The sequence below is a fragment of the Sapajus apella genome, unplaced genomic scaffold (genome assembly GCF_009761245.1).
Source record: "Sapajus apella isolate SASKATOON/1434 unplaced genomic scaffold, GSC_monkey_1.0 scaffold19, whole genome shotgun sequence".
Classification (NCBI taxonomy): Eukaryota; Metazoa; Chordata; class Mammalia; order Primates; family Cebidae; genus Sapajus; species Sapajus apella.
Genome location: NW_022436959.1, coordinates 13,511,149 through 13,524,341, shown reverse-complemented (window position 1 = coordinate 13,524,341; position 13,193 = coordinate 13,511,149). Strand labels below are relative to the sequence as shown.

Genomic DNA, 13,193 nt, shown 5'->3' with positions numbered 1-13,193 from the left:
ATGCCCAGCTAATTTTTTGTATTTTTAGTAGAGACGGGGTTTCACCATGTTGACCAGGATGGTCTCGATCTCTTGACCTCGTGATCCACCCGCCTCGGCCTCCCAAAGTGCTGGGATTACAGGCGTGAGCCACCGCACCCGGCCAGGAAGCTTTTATTGCCAAGTAAAAGTACACACTTTAAGAGAGAAGTGTGGGCATGCCTGTGAGAAAGAGTTGTGTACAATGGAGTCTGGGTTTCTAATTTTATGGGTTTTTAAAAATTAGGGGGTGGAATAATAATCACTAGTTATTCTGGGAAAGGAGGGGATTTTAGTGACCCCCCTACCCTCATTACCAAACCCGTTATTCCTTATTTGGGGTTACCTGGAGAGTCACAGACATGTCACCTTGACCAGGGTTTTGACTGTTTTCACTCCCTTATTTTGAGTTTTCTGTTATCCTGTGATTTCATTGACTACTTCATGTTTTACACCCAGTGCTATTCCTATCTCTGTTTCATAGCATTTATCTATAAAATTCTGTTATTATAATTGCCTGATGGGTTATTCCTGCTCACTGAACAGGCAAAACTAATTCACTGAGGCCATGGTATTGCAATAAAGAAAAAGTTTGACACAAGGCCAGCCACACCACACAGGACACAAAGTTATCACTCAAATCAATTTCCCTGAAAATTTGGAGGCAAGGGCTTTCCAAGGATAGTTTGATGGTCAAGGGAATGAGTGATGCTGTTTGGTTGAGGATACAATCTTAGGGGTGTGCCAGGTCCAACCCACAGACCCTGACCGAGTGAAGGATGGAAACATATACTGACACAAATATTTTGCTTATGTCTGGCGTGGGGTCCTCTGCTAGAGTCAGCCCCAGCCTCAAGAAGCCAGCAGCCTTCAAATTTTTTTTTAGCACAGATTAAATGACAAAGGTCTCAAGTAAACACCATTAGAGGGTAATTAACATTGCCAACCCCCCGAATAGAGATCAGTCATGTGTCCATGGAAGATGAAAGATCGGCCTTAGGACCACACAAGTAAACAAGCTATTTAGATAAACTTCTCTGCATTGCTTTGTATCTACTCCTAGCTATTGGCTCAAGGTAAGGGCGTAAGGCTGCCTTCACTCATAATCTCTTTCCAAGGCTTTCACAAAACCTTCTGGTCTTCTAAGAAGGTTTGTGTTTTCTAAAATTTGTCCCACCACCTTGACTGAGCTCCTACAGGGGTGTGGAAAACATTCCTTGTGTACTGAGTCTGTATCTGGGTGAGGGCCACAGGACTAGTTGAGCCAAGAGTTATGGGTCTCGGTGGGCCCATCCAGTCATCAGAAATGCAAAAGGCTGAAGGATATCTCAGGAGGCCAATCTTTGGTTCTATAATAGTGAATTGGGCAAGCTGCAAATCTTGTGACCTCTGGAATAGGCTGGTAATCATTTAACTATGCTTACATCTTAGAAAATTTCAGGCCCCTCTCATTTTCCTAACCTCTTGGCCTTTTGTTAGTTTTACAAAGGCAGTTTAGTTTTCGGGAAGCGCTATTATCATTTAAAATATAAACAAACTCCTCCCAAAGTTAGTTTGGCCCACACCCAAGAATGAATAAGAGTGGTTTAGGAGGTTAGAAGCGGGATGGAGTTGGATAGATCAGAATCTCTCTCACTGTCATAATTTTCTCATCGTTGTAATTTATTGCAAAGGTAATTTCATTATTTAAAGTTCTTGGTGACTTAAACCTGCTGTTTGTTGTGACTACTGATATTCATTCATAAGAGGTTGTTTCTTATTGTTTTGTAATATTGGATTGTGATCTCATGTTCAATGTGTCTTTTGTAGTGGGAATCCTGACAGGTCTGGGCTGAAGTTTGTATCTTGATAGTCATTTTGCATTTGTTTTCTACCAGGTATCCTGGGAGTGTTGCTATCCATCTAGGATTGATTTCTTTCTTTTTTTTTTTTTTTTTAAGTTGGAGTCTCACTGTGTCACCCAGGCTGGAGTGCAATGGTGCCATCTTGGCTCACTGCCACCTCTGCTTCTGGGTTTGAGCAATTCTCCTGCTTCAGCCTCCTGAGTAGCTGGGATTACAGGTGCCCACCACCCCATCTGGCTAATTTTTGCATTTTTAGTAGAGATGGGGTTTCACCATACTGGCCAGGCTGGTCTTGAATTCCTGACCTTGTGATCCACCCACCTCGGCCTCCCAACGTGCTGGGATTACAGACATGAGCCACCGTGCCTGGCCTAGGATTGATTTTTATGTTTTCATTTTGGTGGTTACAAGATTAGGCAGTTACCATGAATTAAACCTGAAGGTCCTGTGAGGACAGGCTTGAAACACCTCCTTCTTGAAACACTGCTTTTGCTTGTCTTCTGTGGCATTACTTTTTCTTCTGTTTCATTTTTTTTCTTACTGGGTACTTCTACTCAGTCCCTTTTCCTGGTTCCTCCTCTTCCTGCTCTAAACTTGGAAGTGTCCCAGGACCTCTGCTCTACTCTATTGGTACTCACTGCCTACTAAACTCATTTTGTTTCATGCTTTTAAATACCAGTGATTTTCTGACCACTTTCAGTTTATGTCCAATCAACCTTCCATTTATCACCATCTCCACTGCCATCGTCCCAGGCTCAGTTGCTGCTGGTTTGCCCAGATTATTGTGATAGCCTTGTAACAGGTCTTTGGGTGTCTATGTATGCTTCTCCTTTAAAATATCCAGGGTTAGGGGAGAGTGGGTAGAGGTACAGGTGAATTAAGATTGGCCATGTATTGGCCAGGTGCAGAACTCCCACCTGAAATCCTAGCACTTTGGGAGGCCAAGGTGGATCACTTGAGGTTAGGTGTTCAAGATTAGCCTGGCCAACACGGCAACCCTGTCTCTACTAAAAATATAAAAAATAGCCAGGTGTGGTGGCATGTACCTGTAATCCCAGCTACTCAGGAGGCTAAGGCAGGAGAATCACTTGAACCTGGGAGATGGAGGTTGCAGTGAATTGAGATCATGCCACTGCACTCCAGCCTGGGCGACAGAGTGAGACTCTGTCTGAAAAAGAGAAAAAAAGAGAGAAAAAAAAAGATTGGCCATGTATTGCTAATCACTGAAACCTGGTGAGAGCAACATTGAGTTCATTATGCTGTTCTCTTTATTTTTGTATATTTTTGAAAAAACTCTTCAAAACCTTTACAATATTTTATGACTGCATAGTCCAATATGGTAGATACCACATGTAGCTATTGAGTACTTGAAACATGGCTAGTCTGTATTGAGATGTGCTGTGAGTATAAAATATATGCTGGATTTTAAACAGTAAGAAAGAAAAAAGTAAAAGATCTCATTAATATTTTGTTACATTGATTACAAGTTGAAATGATAATTCTTTGGTTCTATAAGATCAATTAAAATGTGTTTTTAAAATTAATTTCACTTGCTTCTTTTCACCTTTTAAATATGGCTGCTAGAAAATTTAAAATTACCTGTGTGGCTCATGTCATCTTTCTATTGGATCTATTAGGCCTTATGCGTTCTGGGTCCTGCTTCCTCTCTTGCCACATCTCCTACAGTTTTTCTCATCTTTGTTCACACCATTTCAACCACACTAATTTCATTGCTTAGAACAGGCAAAGTACATTTCTGCCTCACGTCCTTTGCACTTGCTAATGTGTCTGCCTGGAGCTCTCTTTCTCAGTGTCTGTGTGACTCACTTCCTTGCTTCCTTCAGGATTCTGCTCAAGTCACCTACCTTTTGAGAGATACTTACATGATCTATAGAACATCCCATCACCTTCACCCTCTGCTCCCCTTAATCTGCATTCTTTTTCTTTCTTTTTTTTTTTTGGAGACAGAGTCTTGCTTTGTTGCTAGGCTAGAATGCAGTGGTGTGATCTCAGCTTACTGCAACCTCAGGTTCAATTGATTTTCGTGCCTCAGCCTCCTGAGTAGCTGGGATTACAGGTGCGTGCCACCACACCTAGCTAATTTTTGTATTTTTAGTAGAGACAGGGTTTCACCATGTTGGCAGGATGGTCTCAATGTCCTGACCTCGTGATCCACCCACCTCGGCCTCCCAAAGTGCTGGGATTATAGGCATGAGTCACTGTACCTGGCCCTGTTTTTTAATAGTACTTATCACCACTGATGCTTTTTTTTTTTTTTTTTTTTTTCTGAGATGGTGTGTCCACTCTGTTTTCTAGGCTGGAGTGCAGTGGCACGATTTCAGCTCACTGAAACCTCCACCTCCTGGGTTCAAACAATCCTCCCTCCTTAGCCTCCTGAGTAGCTGGGATTACAGGCATGTGCCATTATGTCTAGCTAATTTTTTTTGTATTTTAGCAGATACGGTGTTTTACCATGTTGGCCAGGCTGGTCTCGAACTCCTGACCTCAAGTGATCTGTCTGCCTTGGCCTCCCAGGGTGTTGGGATTACAGGCATGAGTCACCGAGCTTGGCCATGATGCTTTTACTTGTAGTCCTGTATCCTGACTACTTAGTATAATACTTGATACAGAATAGGCATTTACTAAGTTTGTGAAATGAATAGCTATAGATTATGAAGATTTTTATCTCAAGTTCAATATTGACTTCTTTTGCAATAACGTTCAGGTTCCCTAAATATATAAAGAGTAAAATAAACTCTAAATTACTTATAACTACATGAAATTCCCTAAATAAGAAAACAGGCCAGCCATGGTGGCTCAAGTCTATAATCCCAGCACTTTAGGAGGCTGAGGCTGGAGGATGCTTGAGCTCAGGAGTTTGAGACCAGCCTAGGCAACATGGTGAAACCCCATCTCTACCAAAAAAATAAAACAAAAATTTAGCTGAGTGTGGTGGGTCATGCCTGTAGTCCCAGCTATTTGGGAGATTGAGGTGGGAAGATCACTCCCCTGTGCCTGGGAGGTTGAGGCTGCAGTGAGCTGTTATTATGCCACTGCATTTCAGTCTGAGTGACAGAGTGAGACCCTGTCTCAAAAAAAAAAAAAATAAATAAAAGCTTTATAAAATAATATGGAATGGCTGCTTTATTCCTTTCAAAGGAATTAAGGTAAAATAAACAACTTTGTACTAAATGTTTATATGTATATGCAATTAATAGTATGGAGAGTTTTAGAGATACTGGTAAGGAATTCAAAAAAGTAATAAAATACAGATCAAGAGATACTTAAGAGTCAGAATAACTTTTTCCAGTAGGTAAAATCCCATTTCTCAAAGGAATTTTTCAAATTCTTTTGTTGCTCTGACATTTTAAATTGTATTAATAATAATCCAGTAAATTGGACCATGTTAAGGAGCTTAGAAATTTTTGGGATACACTGAAATTTTTGTTGTGTTGATAATTATAACAAAATCAGTTTATAAAATAAATTTTTGAAAGCAGTCATTATTTTTTATTCAGGCTTAAATGATGAGGCACGGAAAGGAACAAAAAAAAGGAAAAATTAGGGCTATTTTTAACTTTGTCCTAATTATTAAAATGTAAGGTGACTATGGCCAGGTGCAGTGGCTGACACCTGTAATCCCAGCACTTTGGGAGGCCAACGTGGGTGGACTGCCTGAGCTCAAGAGTTTGAGACCAGCCTGGGTAACATGGTGAAATCCTGTCTCTACTAAAATACAAAAAATTAGCCATGCACGGTGGCACATGGCTGTAGTCCCAGCTACTTGGGAGGCTGAGACATGAGAATTGCTTGAACCCGGGAGGCAGACATTGCAGTGAACCAAGATCATACCATTGCATTAGTGCATGGGCAACAGCACAACTCTGTCTCCGAAAAAAAAGATAGGATGACTAAATGTCCTAATGAAATAAAAGCAAGGGGATCTTCTCCTCAATATATTTATTAGGTTGGTGCAAAAGTAGTTGCTTTTTTATTACTTTTATGGCAAAAAAAAAACAAAAACAAAAACCACAATTACTTTTGCATTAACCTAATGCTTTTTTCTTTCAATTTCAGTCTTCAGCACAGCATCCCCTTCCAATATAACTGGAAAAATGAAATGACACCAATATGGTATATGACAATTTGGACTGCCAAATTTAGCTCTGAGCCAAGGTCTTGCTCTGTCACCCAGGCTGGAGTGCCATGGCGTGAACACAGCTCATTGCAGCCTCCACCTCCTGAGCTCAAGTGATCCTCCCACCTCAGCATCCCAAGTAGCTGGGGCCACAGGTGTGCACCACCATGCCAAGCTAATATTTAAAGTTTTTGTAGAGACAGGGTCTCCCTAGGTTGCCCAGGCTGGTCTCAAACTCATGGGCCCAAGTGATCCTCTCACCTTGGCCTCCCAAAGTGCTGGTATTACAGACGTAAGCCACTATGCCTGGCCAGACTGTGAGATGTAAATATGTGAAACTGACAAATCAAGGCTAGCAGTTCATTAAAGAACTTTAATATTTAAAAAAAATATTTTTTTGCAACAAGATCTTCAAGGTAAACTAATACTTTTAAAGTGTATCTCCAGTGGGCTTTTTGGAGATATTATTTTGTACTCATATAGAAAACATTTATTAAATGTATATTGTATGCTAACACTGTCCCAACTACCCAAGGATACAAAATTATACTTTTATAGTAGCTATCCTTTACTAACAATGCCAAGTATGTTCTTTATAGTCAGTCAATTCGCATAGGAGAGGTAATTTCACTATTCTCAACACACAAATGAAGAGACAAAGATTTCAAAGAGTTTCATTTTCAAAGAGTTCACCACCTCGAGAGATTAAAAACCAGCATAAATTTAATAGAAGGTGCCAAATGCTACAATAGAGAGTGCAGAAGGATTGCCTTTAGGGGTGGCAGTGAGGGAAGGCCTTCCAGAGGATAGATGCTTGTCCTGAATTTGACAGGGGTAGGAGTTTGCAGGGTGGAGAAAAAATTATTGCAACCACATGCAAAGGCACTAAAATCTGAAATGATTTGAGCATTAGTGAAAACTTTTCCATAGGTCTTTGAGTTATTCTTCATGTACCATACATTTTGGGCAAGGAAGGATCATCTGTTTGAGTTACTGCTGGGGCCCTGAGCTGCTGTCAGGGCCTGTTAGAATCAGTATATTGGTTAGAACTTCACATCCTAGGCTTGGGCCTTAACTTGGCAAGTGAGTCAGGCAGATTCCACACCGAGTAGCATAGAGATTAGGAAAACAGATTCTGTGCCAGACTGCCTGAGTTTAATTCTCAGCTCTGTCGCTAATCACCAGTGAATGTGACCTTGAAAAAAATCACCTAACATTTTTAGGATTTAGTATCTTTATTTATAAAATGAGAACAGCAACAGAATCTACTTTACCATAGGGATGTAAAGAATAAAAGGCGTTAAATAGATAAAGTTCTGAGAACAGTGCCTGGTACATAGGAAACTACATAAGTGTTAGTTACTAGTATTACTTGAGACTGACATTTAAACAGAGAGCTACTTTGTTCATTCAGAATAAACTTTGTTCCTTTCTAATGATGCCTCAGTCTTCTAGCATAGTACTTTTTAAGTGTTAAGATACCTGAGAAGATAAATTTTGATTCAGAAAGTTGTTTGGAGGAAAGAGGCATAGAATATTTAATTCAAGCTCTGGTAAAGGCCAGTGAGATATTCCTACACCATAAAGACAAATTCACTATTGATTAGGTTATTTCTGTCTCCCAGAATTATTATCTTACTCCTGTGTTTCTTCCTGCCCAGCCATGTACAGCTAGTAGCTCAAGGTGGGGAGAAGATAGAATCTGGAAAGAATCCCAGAAGTGCTAGACATTAAGTTAAGATCATTTTGCTGATATACTCAGGGTGAACTGTTTAAAGAACTATTATGCTCTATTCCACTAACTCCCTTAGGTGGAATGTGGTTTGGGTTCCTAAGCTGTGGAAGGACTTTGGAATAGTCAAGGAACTCTAACAATTGCTAAATGTCCCTGACAGACTAGAGAGAAGGAAGGTTTTACTATAGAATTACAACTCTTTTTTGTTTAAGACAATGTCTTGCTCTGTTACCCAGGTGGGTGTGCAGTGGTGCCATCTTGGCTCACTGCAGCCTCAAACTCCAGGGCTCAAGCAATCCTCCCACCTCAGCCTCCTGAGTAGCTGGGACTACAGGTACATACCACCACACCTGGGTAATTTTTATATTTTTTGTAGAGATGGGGTTTTGCCATGTTTCCCAGGCTTGTCTTGAACTCCAGGGCTCAAGTGCTGGGATTACAGGCCTGAGCTACCATGCCTGGCCTACTATAGAACTGTTGTTACATTCTTTGGAACCCTCTACTAAGTAGAGGTGGCTCAGGATATTTATCCTGTGGCTCTCAAAAACATGTTTTTCTAGGTTGGGCTTAAAGACGATGCGTCTGTAAACCATCAGAGATTCATGACATTTGGGTTGAAAAGACTGTAGTGGGATAGTGTTTATGTGCCCAATAACCTTGTCAGCCTTAAGTCCTCCAAGACGCTGGCCATAAATGCTTGAAGAAGTGAAGGCAATATATAATCCAAATAACAGTTCTATGTGTTCACACTGCTCAAGCCTTGTCTGGAAGGTTTTACTTGGTTCCTTCTGGAATAAAGGTAAACTTGTAGGCACACTGGAGCTCTTATTTAATAAAGATCGTCTCGTTCCAGGGAGCTGGTTCAGAAGGCCAGAGACCAGTGGCATCCAATAACTCATGGGTGGACCGTTTGAGACTTCTACCGTGGCCATAGAAACAAAGTTTAGCTTCTCTCGTTCTCATGAAGAACCATGGGGCTATCTCTGGGATTTCGAAGGACTTTTTATCTGCTGTCTAGAGGGGAGAGACAATATAAAGTGCCACATTCTAAAAGAGAGAGTTTAGAGAAAGAACTGTTGTTGGAAAGTGGGAATCAAGGAAGGCCTCAAAGAAGACAGGATGTTTGTGCTGAATTTTAAAGTTGAGGAGGAGCTTGCATAGTGGACAAGTGTTACAGCCTACATAACCAAAGATCCAGAAATCCAAAGTCATCTGAACCTTATTCAAAAAGTTTCACATTATACTATTAGCAATTTCATTATGTTTTGAAAGGGCCTAATACTGCAGGGCTGGGAAAGAGAGTAACTCTCCTGAGTGTTGAGGACAGGGGTTTGATAAATAGAATGGGATGAAGGAGGGCTGATGCCGCATCTGCCATTTTGTGATAATGAAGGAAAGGCAGAGGACACTGCAGAGATGTCAACCACAATGTCTTCCAGCTGCTGAACCAGCCACATTTTGTTTAGAACACTTGAGTTTTCTGTTATTTTTATAAAATGAATTCCTAATTAGGAAGAATTCAGTACGGTAAGTGGAGTGCTAAGGGTAAGATACTCTGAAATATGAAACTGGATGACTAGAGGGGTTGTAATCACAGGGTGTGATGATCTGCAATTTTTAGAGATAGTGGAAAAATTGGTCAAATTATTATCTACACCTCTTGGGACCTATGTAATAACAGCATGGTTATAGTTTTAGGGAAAATGTTTGGAAACATCTCAGGTTTTCAATGTGTGTTACCTTTACTTGCTGTTGAAGAGACAGGAAGAAATAATCAAAATAAAGGTGGTGACATTTTATTAATATGAAGTAAAATAGACTTCAAAATTTGTGCCCCATTGAGTTCCACCTTCCATCACACCCTCTTCAAAGACATCTTCTTCATCCTGCAAGAAACAAGCAGCATCCATGGCCGTCATCATCCCAGATGCTGCCCTTAAGGAGGGGCTGAGTGGCAATGCCCTCAGCAGCCCCAGTACACCTGAGCCTGTGGTGGGCACCCATGACAACAAACTAGATGTTGACTACATCAAGAGGTACCTGGACGATTTGACTCCACTGCAGGGGAGCTGCCTCATTAGACTTTGCCGGTGGCTCCAGGAGACCCACAAGGGCAAAATTCCAAAAGATGAGCCTATTCTTCAGTTCTTACCTGGGTGAGATTTTAATATTGACAAAGCCAGAGAGATCATGTGTCAATCTTTGACATGGAGGAAGGAGCACCAGGTAGACTGCATTCTTGACACCTGGACCCCTCCACAGGTCCTTCAGGATTTCTACATGGGAGGCTGGCATCATCACAATAAAGAGGGGTAGCCCCTCTATGTGCTCAGGCTGGGGCAGATGGACACCAAAGGCTTGGTGAGAGCACTCAGGGAGGAAGCCCTGCTGAGATACATTCTCTCCATAAATGAGGAAGGGCTAAGGTGATATGAGGAGAATACAAAAGTCTTTGGTCAGCTTATCAGTTCATGGACCTGCCTGGTGGACTTGGAAGGGCTGAACATGTGCCACTTGTGGAGACCCAGTGTCAAAGCGCTGCTGCAGATCATTGAGGTGGTGGAGGCCAATTACCCTGAGACACTGGGCTGCCTTCTCATCCTGCAGGTGCCCAGGGTGTTTCCTGTGCTCTGGATGCTGGTTAGTCCATTCATTGATGACAACACCAGAAGGAAATTCCTCCTTTAAACAGGAAATGACTACCAGGGTCCTGGAGGCCTGCTGGATTACACTGACAAAAAGATTATTCCAGATTTCCTGAGTGGGGAGTGCATGTGTGAAGTGCCAGAGGGTGAATTCGTCCTCAGATTTCTGTACTGCACTGCAGAGGAGCTGGAGGATGAAGACCACAAGCTCTGGACTGAGAGCATTTACCAGTCTGTAAGCATCTTCAAAGGAGGCCCCCAAGAGATTTTCATTCGGATTGTGGACGCCTCTTCAGTCATCATTTGGGATTTTGATGTGTGCAAAGGGACAAGAGGTCACCACAGCCATCCCAAAAGGACTCCCTGGGGGCCCACAGCATCACCTCTCCAGGTGGGATCCATGTGCAGCTCATAGACAAAGTCTGGCAGCTGGGCTGCTACTACAGCATGATGATTGCCTCTGATCTGCAAAGAAGGAGAAAGTGCGCAGGGCTCCCCCAGTGACCAGGTGGCTGGGCTTCTACAGCCTGTAGTGAAATGCCACAGCATGCCCACATGCGCTGCCAGCAGCCTGCCCCGGGTGGACGACGTGCTCGCATCCCTGCAGGCCTCTTTGCACAAATGTAAAGTGATGTACTACACGAGGTGATCGGCCCCGAGGATTTCAGAGGTTCCATGACAAGCCTGGAGTCCAGCCACAGTGGCTTCTCACAGGTGAGTGCCACCACCACCTCCTCCAGCCAGTCCCACTCCAGCTCCATGATCTCCAGGTAGTGCCACGCTGTCTGTGCCTAGTGTGCAGAGGGGATGGCCACCCCTCTTCGGACAGCCAGCTGCACCCATCTGCCCAGCGGTGACACTGTATAGACTCCTCTCACCTCTAGATAGCAAATAGCTCTCCAGATGGTAAACATAGTCGTTTGATCCCAAAGCTATCTTGGCAGGTAGTTTTAACTCTGATCCTAACTTAACTCAGTAGCCATAGATTTTGGATAAGTTGTGCACAAAAACCTGATTTTTATATCTATTAACCTTGTTAAACTCTTTTATTGTTAAAATTTATCTGTAGATTGTTTTGGATGTGACACATACATATTTTTTTTTTTTTGAGACAAAGTTCTGCTCTTGTTGCCTAGGCTGGGGTGCAGTGGCACGATATCAGCTCACTGCAACCTCTGCCTTCAGGGTTCAAGCAATTCTTGTATGCCACTTGGGAAAGAATACACCAACACATTTGCATTTTTTTTTTTCTTCTTTAAAGGAGATGACAAAAACCCAGTTTACCAGCTTTACTTTTTGGAACCTAAGCTTAACATTACATATTTAAACAATTGTCAAAAAGTTGCTAAGTTGCCAGCATACATGCACAACTAGAAAACACCCTTAATTTATATTAAACCGGAAACATATTACCATTAATGCATTAATATCTTTCACTACTAAGTACTGAAAAACATTGAAATTGTTTCTGTAGAAGATTCGTCCTGGCAATGTTAACTTCACAGTAGGCCGACACTATGTGGCTCACATTTCAGACACAATGGAAAAGCAGATCCATGCCAGTATTAGTGGACTTTTATCTAGGTGCCACTTCAGTGCCAGTTTCTGATATGCCTTTTTAAGATCCTTGGATGAGGCATGCCTCTGCTCACCTAGAACTTCATAGTAATCTCTACCGTGTTTTAAGAGATTGTTGGAGGTTCAAGGACGGAGGTGGCCGGTGGCAGGACACAGGGGAGGTGGGGTGGTGGCCCGAATCTCCTCATGGCTCCAGCACTACTGTGCTGGTGGTGGCAGTTCTTCATGCTTTCCTTTCTCTCTGATTTCAATTTTTAAAAATTTATTGAGCTGGGCATGGTGGCTTATGCCTGTAATCCCAGCACTTGGGAGGCCGAGGCAGGTAGATCACCTGAGGTCAGGAGTTCGAAACTAGCCTGGTCAACATGGTGAAACCCTGTCCCTACTAAAAATATAAAATCAGTTGGGCATGGTGGTGCATGCCTGTATTCCCAGCTACTTGAAAGGTTGAGGCAGGAGAATCGCTTGAACATGGGAGGCAGAGGTTGCAGTGAGCCAAGATTGTGCCATTGCACTCCATCTTGGACAACAAGAGCTAAACTCCAGCTCAAAAAAAAAAAAAAAATATTGAGACTTGTTTTGTGGCCTAAAATAGCTATTCCTGAAAACATTCTATGTGCTTATGAGAAAGATGTATATTGTGCTACTGTTGGATAAAATGTTCTGTAAATGTCTGTGAGAACCTTTTGATCTAAAGTGTAGATTAAATCCAATGTTTTTTGTTGATCTTGTGTCTAGATTATCTGTTGAATGCTGAGGGTAGAGTGTTGAAGCACCCAGCTATTATTGGATTGGAGTTTCTCTCCCTTTAGGTCTACTATTTGCTTTCTACTTCTGGGTGCTCCAATGTTGGGTGATATATATTTAGAATTGTTATATCCTTTTGCTTAATTGATGACTTTAGCATTGTATAATGGCATTTTTTGTCTCTTTTTTACACTTTTTGACTTAAAGTCTGTTTTATTTGTTGTAGGTGTAGCTACTCCTGAATTTTTTTTTCTGTTTGCACACAATATCCTTTTTCATCACTTCCCTTTTAGTCTATATGTGGCTTTACAAGTGAAGTGAGCTTTTTTTTTGTAGGCACATATAGTGGGATCATTAAAAAGAAACTCATTCAGGGCCAGGCACCATGGCTCAGGCTGGGCACAGTAGCTCACACTTGTAGTCCCAGCACTTTGGGAGGCCAGGGTGGGTGGATCATAAGGTCAGAAGTTCGAATCCAGCCTGACCAA

General features: G+C 42.0%; 2 pseudogenes across 1 annotated transcript; both read left to right on the top strand.

Annotated features, from left to right (window-relative positions):
• Window positions 1-9,577: 9,577 nt before the first annotated feature.
• LOC116557480 lies at window positions 9,578-10,448 on the top strand (annotated as a pseudogene).
• LOC116557479 lies at window positions 9,587-11,819 on the top strand (annotated as a pseudogene). Its single transcript, XR_004271534.1, has one exon. The product of XR_004271534.1 is annotated as an SEC14-like protein 1 pseudogene (transcript).
• The last annotated feature ends 1,374 nt before the right edge of the window (window positions 11,820-13,193 follow it).